The sequence below is a fragment of the Bos grunniens genome, chromosome X, assembly GCF_055505025.1.
Source record: "Bos grunniens cultivar Pamir isolate PY7600 chromosome X, Bosgru_T2T1.0, whole genome shotgun sequence".
NCBI classification, from domain to species: domain Eukaryota; kingdom Metazoa; phylum Chordata; class Mammalia; order Artiodactyla; family Bovidae; genus Bos; species Bos grunniens.
Window position 1 is genome coordinate 110,208,318 of NC_141194.1, and position 13,276 is coordinate 110,221,593.

Consider the following 13,276-nt stretch of genomic DNA (forward strand, 5'->3'; position numbering starts at 1 on the left):
GAGAAGGGGACGACAGAGGATGAGATGGCTGGATGGCATCACCGACTCGATGGACATGAGTTTGAGTGAGCTCCAGGAGTTGGTGATGGACAGGGAGGCCTGGCGTGCTGTGATTCATGGGGTCGCAAAGAGCCGGACACAACTGAGTGACTGAACTGAACTGATAGGAACATTTGTTAATATTCATGAAGGCTTCAGTCACATATACTACAGGCTTTTAAGTATATGGATGTAATTTCAGTTTGTATATTGGTATTACTCCATTTTACAAGAAAGAATTTTCAGTAGCCAGGCATTCTATGCTTTCAGTGTTGATACACTCACACACACATCCCTATGCCAGCACATTCGAAAACTAAAGACCAAAAATCCCCACTAATATGAAACGATACTTGCACATCAATGTTCATAGCAGCACTATTTATAATAGCCAAGACATAGAAGCAACCTAAGTGTCCACTGACAGATGATTGGATGAGGAAGATGTGGTATATATATATGTGTGTGTATAATGGAATACCATTCAGCCTTTAAAAAGAATGTAATAATGTCACTTGCAGCAACATGGATGGAGCTTGATGTTATCATACTAAGTGAAGTAAATCAGACAGAGAAAAACAAACAACATAGGACATCACCTATATGTGTAATCTTAAAAATGATATGAAAGAACTTATTTTAAAAACGGAAAAAGATTCACAGATATAGGAAACAAACTAGAAGTTACCAAAGGGGAGGGTGGAGAGTCAAATTAACAGATGCAAATTACTATATATAAACCAGGTAAGCGACAAGGATGTGCCATAGAGCATAGAAAATTACACCCATTATCTTATAATAAGCTATAATGGCGTATAATCTGCAAAAATAATGAATCACTATGCTGTACACACAAAACTGACACAATGTTATAAATCAACTATAATTCAATTTTTAAAAACCACTTAAATGATACAATATTTAAAAATTTAATATTAAAAAAAAAAACAAAAAAATGAACGAAAACCCTAATGGGGATCCTTTGAAAAGCTACCTTTGCAACATGGCCCTCAAAATCAGAAAGTGTACAGACTCACAGCACACAACTGCTCTTTCTCTTAAAGTCAGCTGGTCTCTGGCTTTCCATTTCACGTCTTCTGTTTTACTGGAGGCCCACTGAGCCCACCTACCCAGAAAAGCCTGTTACTTTGTTCCTCACTCACTGACGTCAAAAAAAAAAAATGTTTCTAGACTTAGGTTGATGCTAGAAACTTCCTCAAAATTTCCGAAGGCACACAGAGTGTTTCCCACCATGATACCTATGATGGGACCTCATGGAGGACTCCAAATACAAGACTTCAAAAATGGTCCACATCTAAAGCAATATATATATATATATATATATATATATATATCTCCATCCCTGCCTCATAGAGTTGGGAGGATACGCTGGGATGATGCATGCAGAATGCCTGGTACCAGGTCTAGGAGGAAGGAGGCCCTTGTCAGTGAGGCTGTAATTCCCATCAGGAATCACAGAAGCAGGGAGAGTGCCCATTCCCCCCTGAACATAGCATGTACAGGATTTGAGGAACTTCCACTGGTCTTGCTTGGAGGAATCACTTTACCTCTGGTCTTTCTCACAGGGGACCTGCCAATATCGGAAAGTAGCTAGACATTCCTCAGCAAAGAAAGGATAGTCATAAGTAGCCTCTATAGCAAGCCCTCAAATTCCATGGAAGTCTCCAAAGAAATTCCCTGAAAGACGAAAAACCCAGTGATGTAAAGTTTTATCTCTGTGTGGTCATCAAACTTCTGGTTGTCTGCTTCATCCCCAAAGGAGTTATCTCATTTGCACATCTCTTAAAGGAAAAGATAACATGTTTGTATACAACCAACAACAAGTCACTCCCGGCCTGTAAGGACACCCACACCCTCATCCATCTCCAGTTCATTCAGAGGCCATTTTGTGGAGCTGTGGCAATATTTCAACTACATCTGAAATATACTGATCAGTGTGTGATTGGAGATTCCATTAAACGCCCCCCATTTTTCCTGATATGATATTATAGTGGTATACCTTAATGAATTATGGTCTATTTTGCTATTTAAAAAATTCAGTGATAAATACATGGAGGAATTTAAGGAATGCTATTTTAATTCATTTTGAACTTTTAAAAATCTATCAATGAATTCTGGAAGGATCTTCCTTTAATGTCCTGATGCTTTTCAGTTCTATCCATCAAGTAGAAAGTGGACAGCCTCTATGTTGCTACCTACTACATTCTCCATTAAGCCAGGAGTGTGTGCTTGAAACACGATCTGCTTCTAGATGCCAAACATCTTCTGTAGAGCATGGTTGTTGCTCCCTGGTAAAAACTCCAGAAACAGAGTTCCTTAGGCAAAAAAGATGTGTGAACTGGCTTCCCCTTTTTAGTCCATGTCAGCAGCTCTAACCTGCACTCTTAACTAGAATCCTCAACTCCCACACTCTCAGCCTCTCCAAAACTGTTCTCCACCCAGCAGCCAGCACAGCCTCTAAAAATGTTCACGTCACATCATACCTATGGTCTAGATACTGTCAGCTTCCCAATCACCACGGCTATTGAAGGCCCAAGACTGTTCTCACCTCCTCTAATACCCTCTCAGTTGTAATGGATGCTTTTCTGTCCTCACTTCACAACAGTTAGAAGATACGCATACACACACACACACACACATATATATATATATAATCTTGTTTTATATATATATATATAGAGAGAGAAAAATGACCTTATACATAATAGGATATTATATACATCTTATTTTATATCTATAACTTTGCTATAACTTTTACTAATTATTTTGAATTGAGAAACTATGGAAGGGACATATTCTGACATTGGAACCATGAAAAGAAAAAAAAGGTCCCTTCTGGGAGATCATTAACTAAAAGGAAGATGTTGAAATATGTTCTCAGAGAGCCTAAGCACCTATGCTTTTTTCTTCCTCTACTCTCAACAAGAATCAGTTTAGAACATGGAAATTACCTACGTTCTCCACCTTCAGAGTGTTCATGAAGCTCCCAAGGGAGATGCGGGTGAGTGGGAGTAGGGAGCTTGCTGGGGCTCCTGCCTTGGTGACCCTGGCACATCCAGGCTGGCCCTCCTAGATGGTCTGGCCCAGATCCTCACTTTCTAACTGAGGACACTGAGGCCCACTGAGTCCTGTGAGAAGGACTGTACAGAGTCTGAGGGCTAGAGCTCGCTGTGCCCAGATGGCAAACCTGGGCCAGGCTGCCTCCACTTTATCATATCAATATGTATTTTGCCCCCACAAAAAAGTTGCTTTGAAACAGAAGGTGGACAGACTTCTGAAGCTCTTCCTAAATCCCCAATAAATAGAAAGATAGACTTAAACGTGAGCGTGTCAATAAGTACATTAAATGAAAATAGTCTAAAAACCACAATTCAAAGATAAGAATTGTCAGACTGGAGAAATAAAGCAAGGCTGACATCTACTCTTTTCTACAGGGAAGAAGTTTAAATACAAAGATGAAGAGCATTTAAAAGTTAAAGAATGAGAAACTAGATAGCCTGCAAATTCATTAGAATTTCCTGTGATTACATAGAAAAGATGAAATGACTATATTCATATTAGATGATGTAGACTGCACACCAAGTAATACTACCAGAGATAAAGACTAAGATTTCATAACAGTAAAAGACCCGATTTAAGAAGATATAATAGAAAACAATTTCATTTACAATAGCATCAAAAAGAATAAAAATACTGAGAAACTTAACCAAGGAGGTCCCCCTTCCCACATACCTGTCTTATGCTTCTCTTTCCCGTAGCTATTACTGACTATGTTCTTTTATAATAAAATTATAATCTAGCTTAAAAGAAAACAAAAGAAAGAATAGAAGGACATGTTCCTGGAACATCTGCAAGAGGGAACACTCTGGTTCAAGTTGACCAGAGAGTCCCTGGCTCTGTGCCATGGACACCATGGTGTGTGCATGCCCATGCTTCGCAAGGCTGTCAGGGATATGGGGGAGTTACAAGTGAGTTGAGCTTCATGTAGCAGGATGGGTCACCATCACAATTTCCCAAGGCCAATCTTTCTTTTTTTCCTTTTTTTTTTTTTTTTATTTAAAGTGCATCTTTATTTTAAAAAATCAAAGCAAGCTAGTTTTACTTGTTTTTTTTTTTCTCATTTGCTTGTATTTATTTGTTTTTTACAAAAAAAAAGAAAGAAAGAAAGAAAAAAAAATGAAAGAAAAGAAAAGGACCTCTGGCAAAAGCTGCTTTCCAAACTATAAGCAGTTCTTCAGGAAGTTTTTAGGTAAGGAAATAAATATGCTGGCCACAAGAACCCTCCCATTCCAATGCATTCCAGTCACTGCCTTGGACCCTTATGGTAGCCCTCTGCACTGGACTGTGACAATGCTTCTTTAACTGTCCTATCTTTCTCTGGCCTTTCCAGCCATCCAAACCAGTGGCAGGGGCTGGCGGGGAGAAGTGGGGGCTTCCCTTATCTTGACAAGTACTGGACTTGATAGATGTTAGTTCATCTTTGCCTCCCCAAACTGGCTCAAGGCCACCTCCTTTCCAGCTTCCTATCTGCTGCCTCCTGCAGTGGTGCCATCTCTGTCCTGGTCAGGCCACTTTCTTCACTTGCTCAAAGCTTCTCCCTCTGACCCTCTTTCATGCCACCACTATCATCTGGCAACTCCAGAGGACAGGGGTCATATGGGAATTTTCAGCATGGTGCAAGAACAGGATAGGGTGGGGTACGGGGGTGAGTTGAATGTGTGATTTGATGCTGCTGCTGCTGCTAAGTCACTTCAGTCATGTCCGACTCTGTGCAACCCCATAGATGGCAGCCCAACAGGCTCCCCTGTACCTGGGACTCTCCAGGCAAGAACACCGGAGTGGGTTGCCATTTCCTTCTCCAATGCATGAAAGTGAAAAGTGAAAGTGAAGTCGCTCAGGATGCTACAGTAAGTCAAATAAATTTCTCCTCCAAGCAGCTTCAGCATCCCACCTTTCATATTTCCAAAACACCCAAATAGTCTTGCACAACCCTGAGACTGAGAGCCTTCTTAAATTCTGTGTCCTAGGCACCTCCCTTGCCTTACCCTACTTAATTCGAGCCTTGTTGGTCTCTTCTTTTTTGAGAGACCTCAGTCAAGTTGGGCCATCACTGACCTGTTTCATCTTTTTAAGGTGGTCAATATAAGCCCCTAGAGCTAACTTCCCCTCCCCAAGTAAAGAGCCATGGGACTCCACCCCTTTCTGTTGTAAGGCAGTTACTAGCCATCTTGGAACAGCTAAAACCAAAAGCATAGGCTTCGGGTGCAGAACCTAATGACTGTGTGAGTGAGGCAAGCTTTTGCCTCCGTTTATCCTTTTTTCTGCATTCATCTAATTATTTGTAGCTTCTGTTGCTATGGAAAGAAAACACCACTTCCACGACAACTGTAGCAACTTAAGGTGCACAGCTTGTCTCAGACCATGAAGCTTCAAAAATACAGAAACGTGAAGGGGTTTCATGTCCCCCTTCCCCTGCCACCTTTTAAAACATCAACCAAATGTTCTTCTCTCCAGAAAAGTCATCGGAGTATTCTCCACTTTCTCTGTGTTACCTGTCATGAAAAACCAGAGGACCTTAACAGGGAATACTCAAGGGCTGAATTCAAAGGAAATTTTAGTAAACCTTCAATTTTTTAAAGGTTGGTAAGACTCAAAAAACAAATAAATGGAGATTTACTGTGTACCTGTTCTGCACCAGATGTGTGTAGATTTTTTCACATACATTTAACATGAGTGTGGTTCAACATCTTTTTTACAGAAAAGAAAACAGGCCCAGGAAAGATAAATAACTAGTCCCAAGAGACAGAGCTGAATTTCAAACCCAGAGTGGACTGTCTTCACCTCACTTCAGCTCAGTTCAGTCGCTGAGTCATGTCCGACTCTTTGTGACCGCATGAATCGCGGCACACCAGCCCTCCCTGTCCATCACCAACTCCCGGAGTCCACCCAAACCCATGTCCATCGAGTCGGTGATGCCATCCAGCCATCTCATCATCTGTCGTCACCTTCTCCTCCTGTCCTCAATCTTTCCCAGCATCAGGGTCTTTTCCAATGAGTCAGCTCTTCACGTCAGGTGGCCAAAGTATTGGAGTTTCAGCTTCAACATCAGTCCTTCCAAAGAACACCCAAGACTGATCTCCTTCAGAATGGACTGGTTGGATCTCCTTGCAGTCCAAGGGACTCTCAAGAGTCTTCTCCAACACCACAGTTCAAAAGCATCAATTCTTTGGCACTCAGCCTTCTTCACAGTCCAACTCTCCCATCCATACATGACCACTGGAAAAACCATAGCCTTAACTAGACAGACCTTTGTTGACAAAGTAATGTCTCTGCTTTTCAATATGCTGTCTAGGTTGATCATAACTTTCCTTCCAAGGAGTAAGCGTCTTTTAATTTCATGGCTGCAGTCACCATCTGCAGTGATTTTGGAGCCCAGAAAAGTAAAGTCAGCCACTGTTTCCCCATCTATTTGCCATGAAGTGATGGGACTGGATGCCATGATCTTAGTTCTATGAATGTTGAGCCTTTAAGCCAACTTTTTCACTCTCCTCTTTCACCTTCATCAAGAGGCTCTTTAGTTCTTCTTCACTTTCTGCCATAAGGGTGGTGTCATCTGCATATCTGAAGTTACTGATATTTCTCTGCCAATCTTGACTCCAGCCTGTGCTTCCTCCAGCCCAGCGTTTCTCATGATGTACTCTGCATAGAAGTTAAATAAGCAGAGTAACAATATACAGCCTTGACGTACTCCTTTTCCTATTTGGAACCAGTCTGTTGTTCCATGTCTAGTTCTAACTGTTGCTTCCTTACCTGCACACAGATTTCTCAAGAGGCAGGTCAGGTAGTCTGGTATTCGCATCTCTTTCAGAATTTTCCACAGTTTATTGTGATCCACACAGTCAAAGGCTTTGGCATAGTCAATAAAGCAGAAATAAATGTTTTCTGGAACTCTTTTGCTTTTTTGATGATCCAATGGATGTTGGCAATTTGATCTCTGGTTCCTCTGCCTTTTCTAAAACCAGCTTGAACATCTGGAAGTTCATGGTTCACGTATTGCTGAAGCCTGGGCTTGGAGAATTTTGAGCATCACTGTGTGAGATAAGTGCAATTGTGTGGTAGTTTGAGCATTCTTTATTGGGCCATAAAAATGAGTGAAGTACTACTTGATGATACAAAACGGATGAAGCTTGAAAACATTATACTAAGTGAAATCAGGTGCTCACAAAATAAAATATACTGTATAACTCCACTTGTATGAGATACTTAGAGTAGTCAAATTTATATAGACAGAAAGTAGAATGAATGGTGGGCTGGTTGCCAGAGGTTAGAAAAAAGAGGGAACAGAAAATTGTTGATTATGGGCTTCAGTTTTGCAGAATTTAGTGAGTTCTAGAGATTGGTTCCAGAGAAGGCGATGGCACCCCACTCCAGTACTCTTGCCTGGAAAATCCCATGGATGGAGGAGCCTGGTACGCTGCAGTCCATGGGGTCGCTAAGAGTCGGACACGACTGAGCAACTTCACTTTCACTTTTCACTTTCATGCATTGGAGAAGGAAATGGCACCCCACTCCAGTATTCTTGCCTGGAGAATCCCAGGGACGGGGGAGCCTGGTGGGCTACCGTCTATGGGGTCGCACAGAGTCGGACACGACTGAAGCGACGTAGCAGCAGCAGCAAAGATTGATTCAGCTGGTAAAGAATCCGCCTGCAACGCATGAGACCTGGGTTCGAACCCTGGGCTGGGAAGATGGCCTGGAGAAGGGAAAGGCCTCCCACTCCAGTATTCTGGCCTGGAGAATTCCATGGACTACATAGTCCATGGGATCGCAAACAGTCAGACACGACTGAACAACTTTCACCAGAGATTAGTTACACAACAATATGAATGTACTTCTACATTAGTGAACTGTACACTTAAAATGGTTAAAATTTTTATGTTATGCGTATTTAACCACAATAAAAATAGATTCCACTTATAATGAACTGTCTAGAATAGGCAAACCAATATAGACAGAAAATAGATTAGTGGTGCCAGGATCTGAGGGAAGGGAAAATGGGGAATAACTGTTAATGGGTAAGGGGTTTCTTTGGGAGTGGACCAAAATGTTCTAGGATTACATAATGGTGGTATTTGTACAACCTTGTGAATACTCTGAAAAACCATTAAAGTGTACTCTTCTAAAGGGTATACTTTAGAATAAGTGAATTATATATCAATTACAAATTTGCTACAATAAAATAGATGTCTAGGAGTGGGAGCTGGTGTGTATGGCAGACCTGAAAGTGAGAAGAGGGTAGGAAGTTGGTAATTACACCCAACTGCAAAGATACCATATTTTGCTTGCACACAGCCATGAACCACAGTTGGCTTGTACCAAAAGTGGGCTTCATTCATCTGGAGATCAAATATTTGAGCAAAATATATATACATCCTTATGATTACTTTAAACATGACACAAAATCACTATAAAACACAGTTGATAGTATTTGTAATGGCTAACTAGAGGATACAAATATAATTATAATATAAATATATGCTAGTACTCTATTTGAAATCACCTGAAGGTACTTATATACTCTAACCCCATGTCTTTCAAACAAGACCCACTTCATTCTCATTATTTGTGTTGGATAATAAAAATCTCTGTGGACTACTAATGGGATGCTAGGGTAAATTAACAATAAGCATCATTTAATTAAGCTATTTGAGAAAATCTGGTTGCTACTGGATTACTTAGAACTGCCTCAAAGGCCTTGATTTATAGCAATTTATAGCACAAGTTCCTAGTTCCCTCATGGGGCAAGGAATGGCCACAAACTTTTTATAATTAAAAAGAATGAAAAAGAGTGAGGAGGTTATTGGACATTGAACTGAGCCTTCAACTCTACAAGGAGACTTTCCTTGGGACTCATGGCACACTGGAGTGGATATTCTTCACAGTGTGCCTAATTCTTCCCCAAAGGTGTGCTGCTGCTGCTGCTAAGTCGCTTCAGTCGTGTCCGACTCTGTGCGACCCCATAGACGGCAGCCCATTAGGCTCCTCTGTCCCTGGGATTCTCCAGGCAAGAACACTGGAGTGGGCTGCCATTTCCTTCTCCAATGCCTGAAAGTGAAAAGTGAAAGTGAAGTCGCTCAGTTGTGCCCGACTCTTAGCGACCCCAAGGACTGCAGCCCACCAGGCTCCTCCATTCATGGGATTTCCAGGCAAGAGTACTGGAGTGGGGTGCCATTGCCTTCTCCGAAAGCATTGCTAGAGACTATCAAATTGAAGTAGACCATGGAATAGAATAAATAGGGAGAACAAGGCATAAATAGAATCATAGGATACAGTAAAAGTGACACCACAGTTTATTTGGTAGATGATGCTGGGAAAATCATCTCATTATGGGCAGAAAAATCAAACTAGATTCCCATCTAACAACCTCTATGAAGGATAATCTCAGATTGTTTCAAGAATAATTATTTTTAAAAAGTAATTAAATAAAAAAAGATATTATAAAAAATTTTATCTTAGAGGAGAGAAGAATTTCTTAAATAAGACTCATAAAACCAAAGATATGAGGTGAAAATTAATTGATTATATTAAAATTAATGATTTCTGCTTAATGAAAGACACCATGGACAAAATTAAAGACAGATAATAGAATGACAGAAAATATTTGCAATATTTAGAACCAACAAAGACCAATATTTTAAAAGCATTACAAAAAAGACAGGAAGTTTAATAGAAAATGGGCAAAAGATAAAGGAACAGGGCATTTTTAAGGATAAAGGAACAGGGCATTTTTAAAAGAAGAAACTCTAAAAGTGTACATAGAAAAAGTTCCTACTAATTGATTAATGCAAATTAAAATATCTATGTGATATCACCTGTTGGCCTAGAAAAATTAGAAAGCTAAGGATTACCAAGTGTTGACAACATTGAGAAATTTTGAAATCTTCATGTTTTGCTGTGGGAATACAGAACAGGGCCAACCATTTGGAGAGCAGTCAAGTATTACTCAATTAAATTAAGTATACACAATGGCCCAGCAATTTTCCTTTTATAGATATGTTTTTATGTATTTATATGGTATATGTATGTATGTGTGCATACATATGTATATAAAATCTCAACTTGTGCACACATAGCATTATTCATGTCAGTCTAAATCTAAATGTCCATTAACTGATGAATGAACTTTTTAAATGCACTTTATCCATACAATGTAATATTATTTTGCCATAAAATGAAGTATTGATTCCTGCTACAATGTGGATGAACCTTGAAAACATTATGCTAAATGAAATAAGCCAGACACAAAAAGACAAATGTTGCATGATTCTATTTAAATGAGATATCTAGCACAGACAAGTCAACAGAGACAGAGAACAGACTTATGGACACAGGGACTTATGGAAGGAGAGGGAAGGATGTATGGAGAAAGTAACATGGAAACTTACACTACTACATATAAAATTGATAGCCAATGGGAATTTGCTGTTTGACTCAGGGAACTCAAACTGGGGCTCTGTAACAACTTAGAGGGGTGGGATGGGGACGGAGGTGGGAGGGAATTTCAACAGGGAGGGGACATATGTATACCTATGGCTGATTAATGTTGATGTTTGGCAGAAACCAACACAGCATTGTAAAGCAGTTATCCTTCAACTCAAAAATAAATAAAACGCACTTTAGAAAAGAAAGAAAGCAAGTTAATGGTTGCCAGGTGCAAGGAGTAGGGGAGATAGAACTTGACAGACAATGGCTATGGAATTTTGGGGTGATGAAAATGTTGTAAACTTGGGTTGTAGTGATGGTTACACAACTCTATAAGTATACTAAAACCATGGAATTGTACAAATTCACATGGGAGAATTTGTGATATGTAAATTATATTACAGTAAATCTGTTATTTTAAAAAGGAATGCATAGTGAATTCCCTGGCAGTCCAGTGGTTAGGACGTGGCACTTTCACTGCCAGGGCCTAGGTTTGATTCCTGATCAGGGAACTAAGATTCTGTCAGCCTCATGTTGTGGCCAAAAAAAAATTTTAATTAAAAAGTAAAAGAGGAATGCATGAATCCTTGACATAGATAAAATAAAAATGTAAGCAGGGCTTTGCATAGACTTGTGATGAGAATGTGCCCAGAATAGTGTTATTAATTCAACCTTTTACTCTGGTTGTACCTGCTTCCTTTTTTCCTAACTGCTAATATTCCTACATATTTTAAAATGTTTTAAACATACTATGTTCTCCTTTGACTTACTCCAGCTTACTGTGTCCCGGGTCCTTAGCTCCTATTCACGTGCTGGAGCCAGGTTGGACCTTGGTGTGAACCACACTGCAAATTCTGTAGGCCAATCAGAACCCCCTGTAGATAGAGGATATGGTAGGCAGCTTATGATTCCCACTTCCATGTATTCATGACCTGTGCAATCCTCTGCCCTGTAAGTGTGGGCTGTACATAGTACCTTGTTTCTCACAGAACATGGAAAAGTGATGGGATGACACGTCAATGACTAGATTACAAAAGACTATGGCTTGTGAATTTCATCTTGCTAGCTCTCTGTTTTTCTCTTTGTCATCGTGACTATCTCCTGCCTACTTGCTTGCTTGCTGCCATGTTGTGAGATGCTTTATGGAGAGGAACCAAGAGAAGCCTCCAGTCAACAGGTCATGAGGATCTCGGGCCTCACTCCAACAACTTATAAGGAACTGAGTTTCGCTACGTACCCATGTGAGTGATTTTGGAAGCAGATCCTTCTTTGGTTGAGTCTTCAGATAAGACTACAGCCCCAATTAACACCATGATGATAGCCTTGTTAGAGACTCTATAGCATAGACTGCATCTAAGCCATGCCTGATACCTGACCCACAGAAACCATGAGCTAACAAACATATCTTTAAGCCACTAGGTTTGGGGGTAATTTGCTATGCCATAGTAGAGTAGTTGTTAACTAATCCAGAAGCTAAATCATGTTAAACATGCTCCTTCCCTGTCACCAGAAATTTGGGACTGAGCCTCCCTTTCAGTTGGATGAGGTCATGTATCCGGCCCCATAAAAAACATCTCTATTTGGTGATTTGTTTATACAGCTCAAAACCCTCCCTTGACTTCCCAGTACCCTCAGGATAAAATCCAAAAGAAGTGCTTACTGTAGTCTATAAAATCCTCTTTGAGCTAGAGGACTTCTGGACTCATCCTACTCTTCCCCTCACCCTCTTTGCCCCAACCACATTGGTGTTCTTACTGGTCACTGAATCAAACATGGTTTCACTCTAGAGGCTTCACTCTTTGTCTTCTACATTTAGAAAGTTCTTCCCACAAGACATCTGCTTAACTTACTGCCTCACTTCCTTCTGGCCTCTGATCAAATATCACTTCTTCAAAGAGTTCTTTCCCAACAACCACTAAAATAGGCCTCAATTCGCAATCTATATGTTATTCTCCTACTTTATTCCTTGTACTAGGATTTATCACAACCTAAAATCGCATGCATTTACTTGTATATTGATCTTGTCACCTCCCTCTAGGCACTCAGGTCCATGAAGGCAAGCAGTTTGTTTTCTTCATTGCTGTAACTCCAGTGCATAGAACAGTGCCTGATACCTATAGCCAGATCACAAAAATGGGTATTAGAAGAGATTAGACTCTGCCTTGGGCCCACTGGTGTAATAAACTACACTCCACTATCTACATTGTCCTTCTGAGTGAGTTTGTTTCCCAAAATGCTTGGCTATAACACTGGGGTTCATAATTTCTTCCTTTTCAAGTTGCTTTAGGTGTAGAGTTAGGTTATTTATTTGATTTTTTTCTTGTTTCTTGAGGTAAGCCTGTATTGCTTTCCTCCCCTTAGCAGTACTAAACCTTCCCCTTTGTACTACTTTTACAGTGTCCCATAGGTTTTGGGTTGTTGTGTTTTCATTTTCATTCATTTATATGCATATTTTGATTTATTTTTTGATTTATTCAGTGATTTGTTGGTTATTCAGCAGTGTGTTGTTCAGCCTCCATATGTTGGGATTTTTAATAGTTTTTCTCCCATAATTAACATCTAATCTTACTGTATTGTGGACAGAAAATATGCTTGGAATGATTTCAATTTTTTTGAACTTACCAAGGCTAGATTTATGGCCCAGGATGTGATCTATCCTGGAGAAGGTTCCATGTGTGCTTGAGAAAAAGGTGAAATTCATTGTTTTGGGGTGAAATGTTCTATAGATATCAAT

At 40.1% G+C, this 13,276-nt stretch overlaps 1 protein-coding gene across 4 annotated transcripts in view; it reads right to left on the reverse strand.

Annotated features, from left to right (window-relative positions):
* Window positions 1–3,937, reverse strand: part of PASD1 (PAS domain containing repressor 1) — a 105,300-nt gene extending 101,363 nt beyond the window's left edge. For 2 of the 4 annotated variants that reach the window (XM_086385985.1, XM_086385983.1), the window contains exon 1: window positions 3,793–3,937. The gene's annotated coding sequence lies outside the window, so the exon portion shown is untranslated. The remainder of the gene's footprint in view (window positions 1–3,792) is intronic. The other 2 variants (XM_086385981.1, XM_086385979.1) reach the window with 1 other exon arrangement.
* Window positions 3,938–13,276: the final 9,339 nt, after the last annotated feature.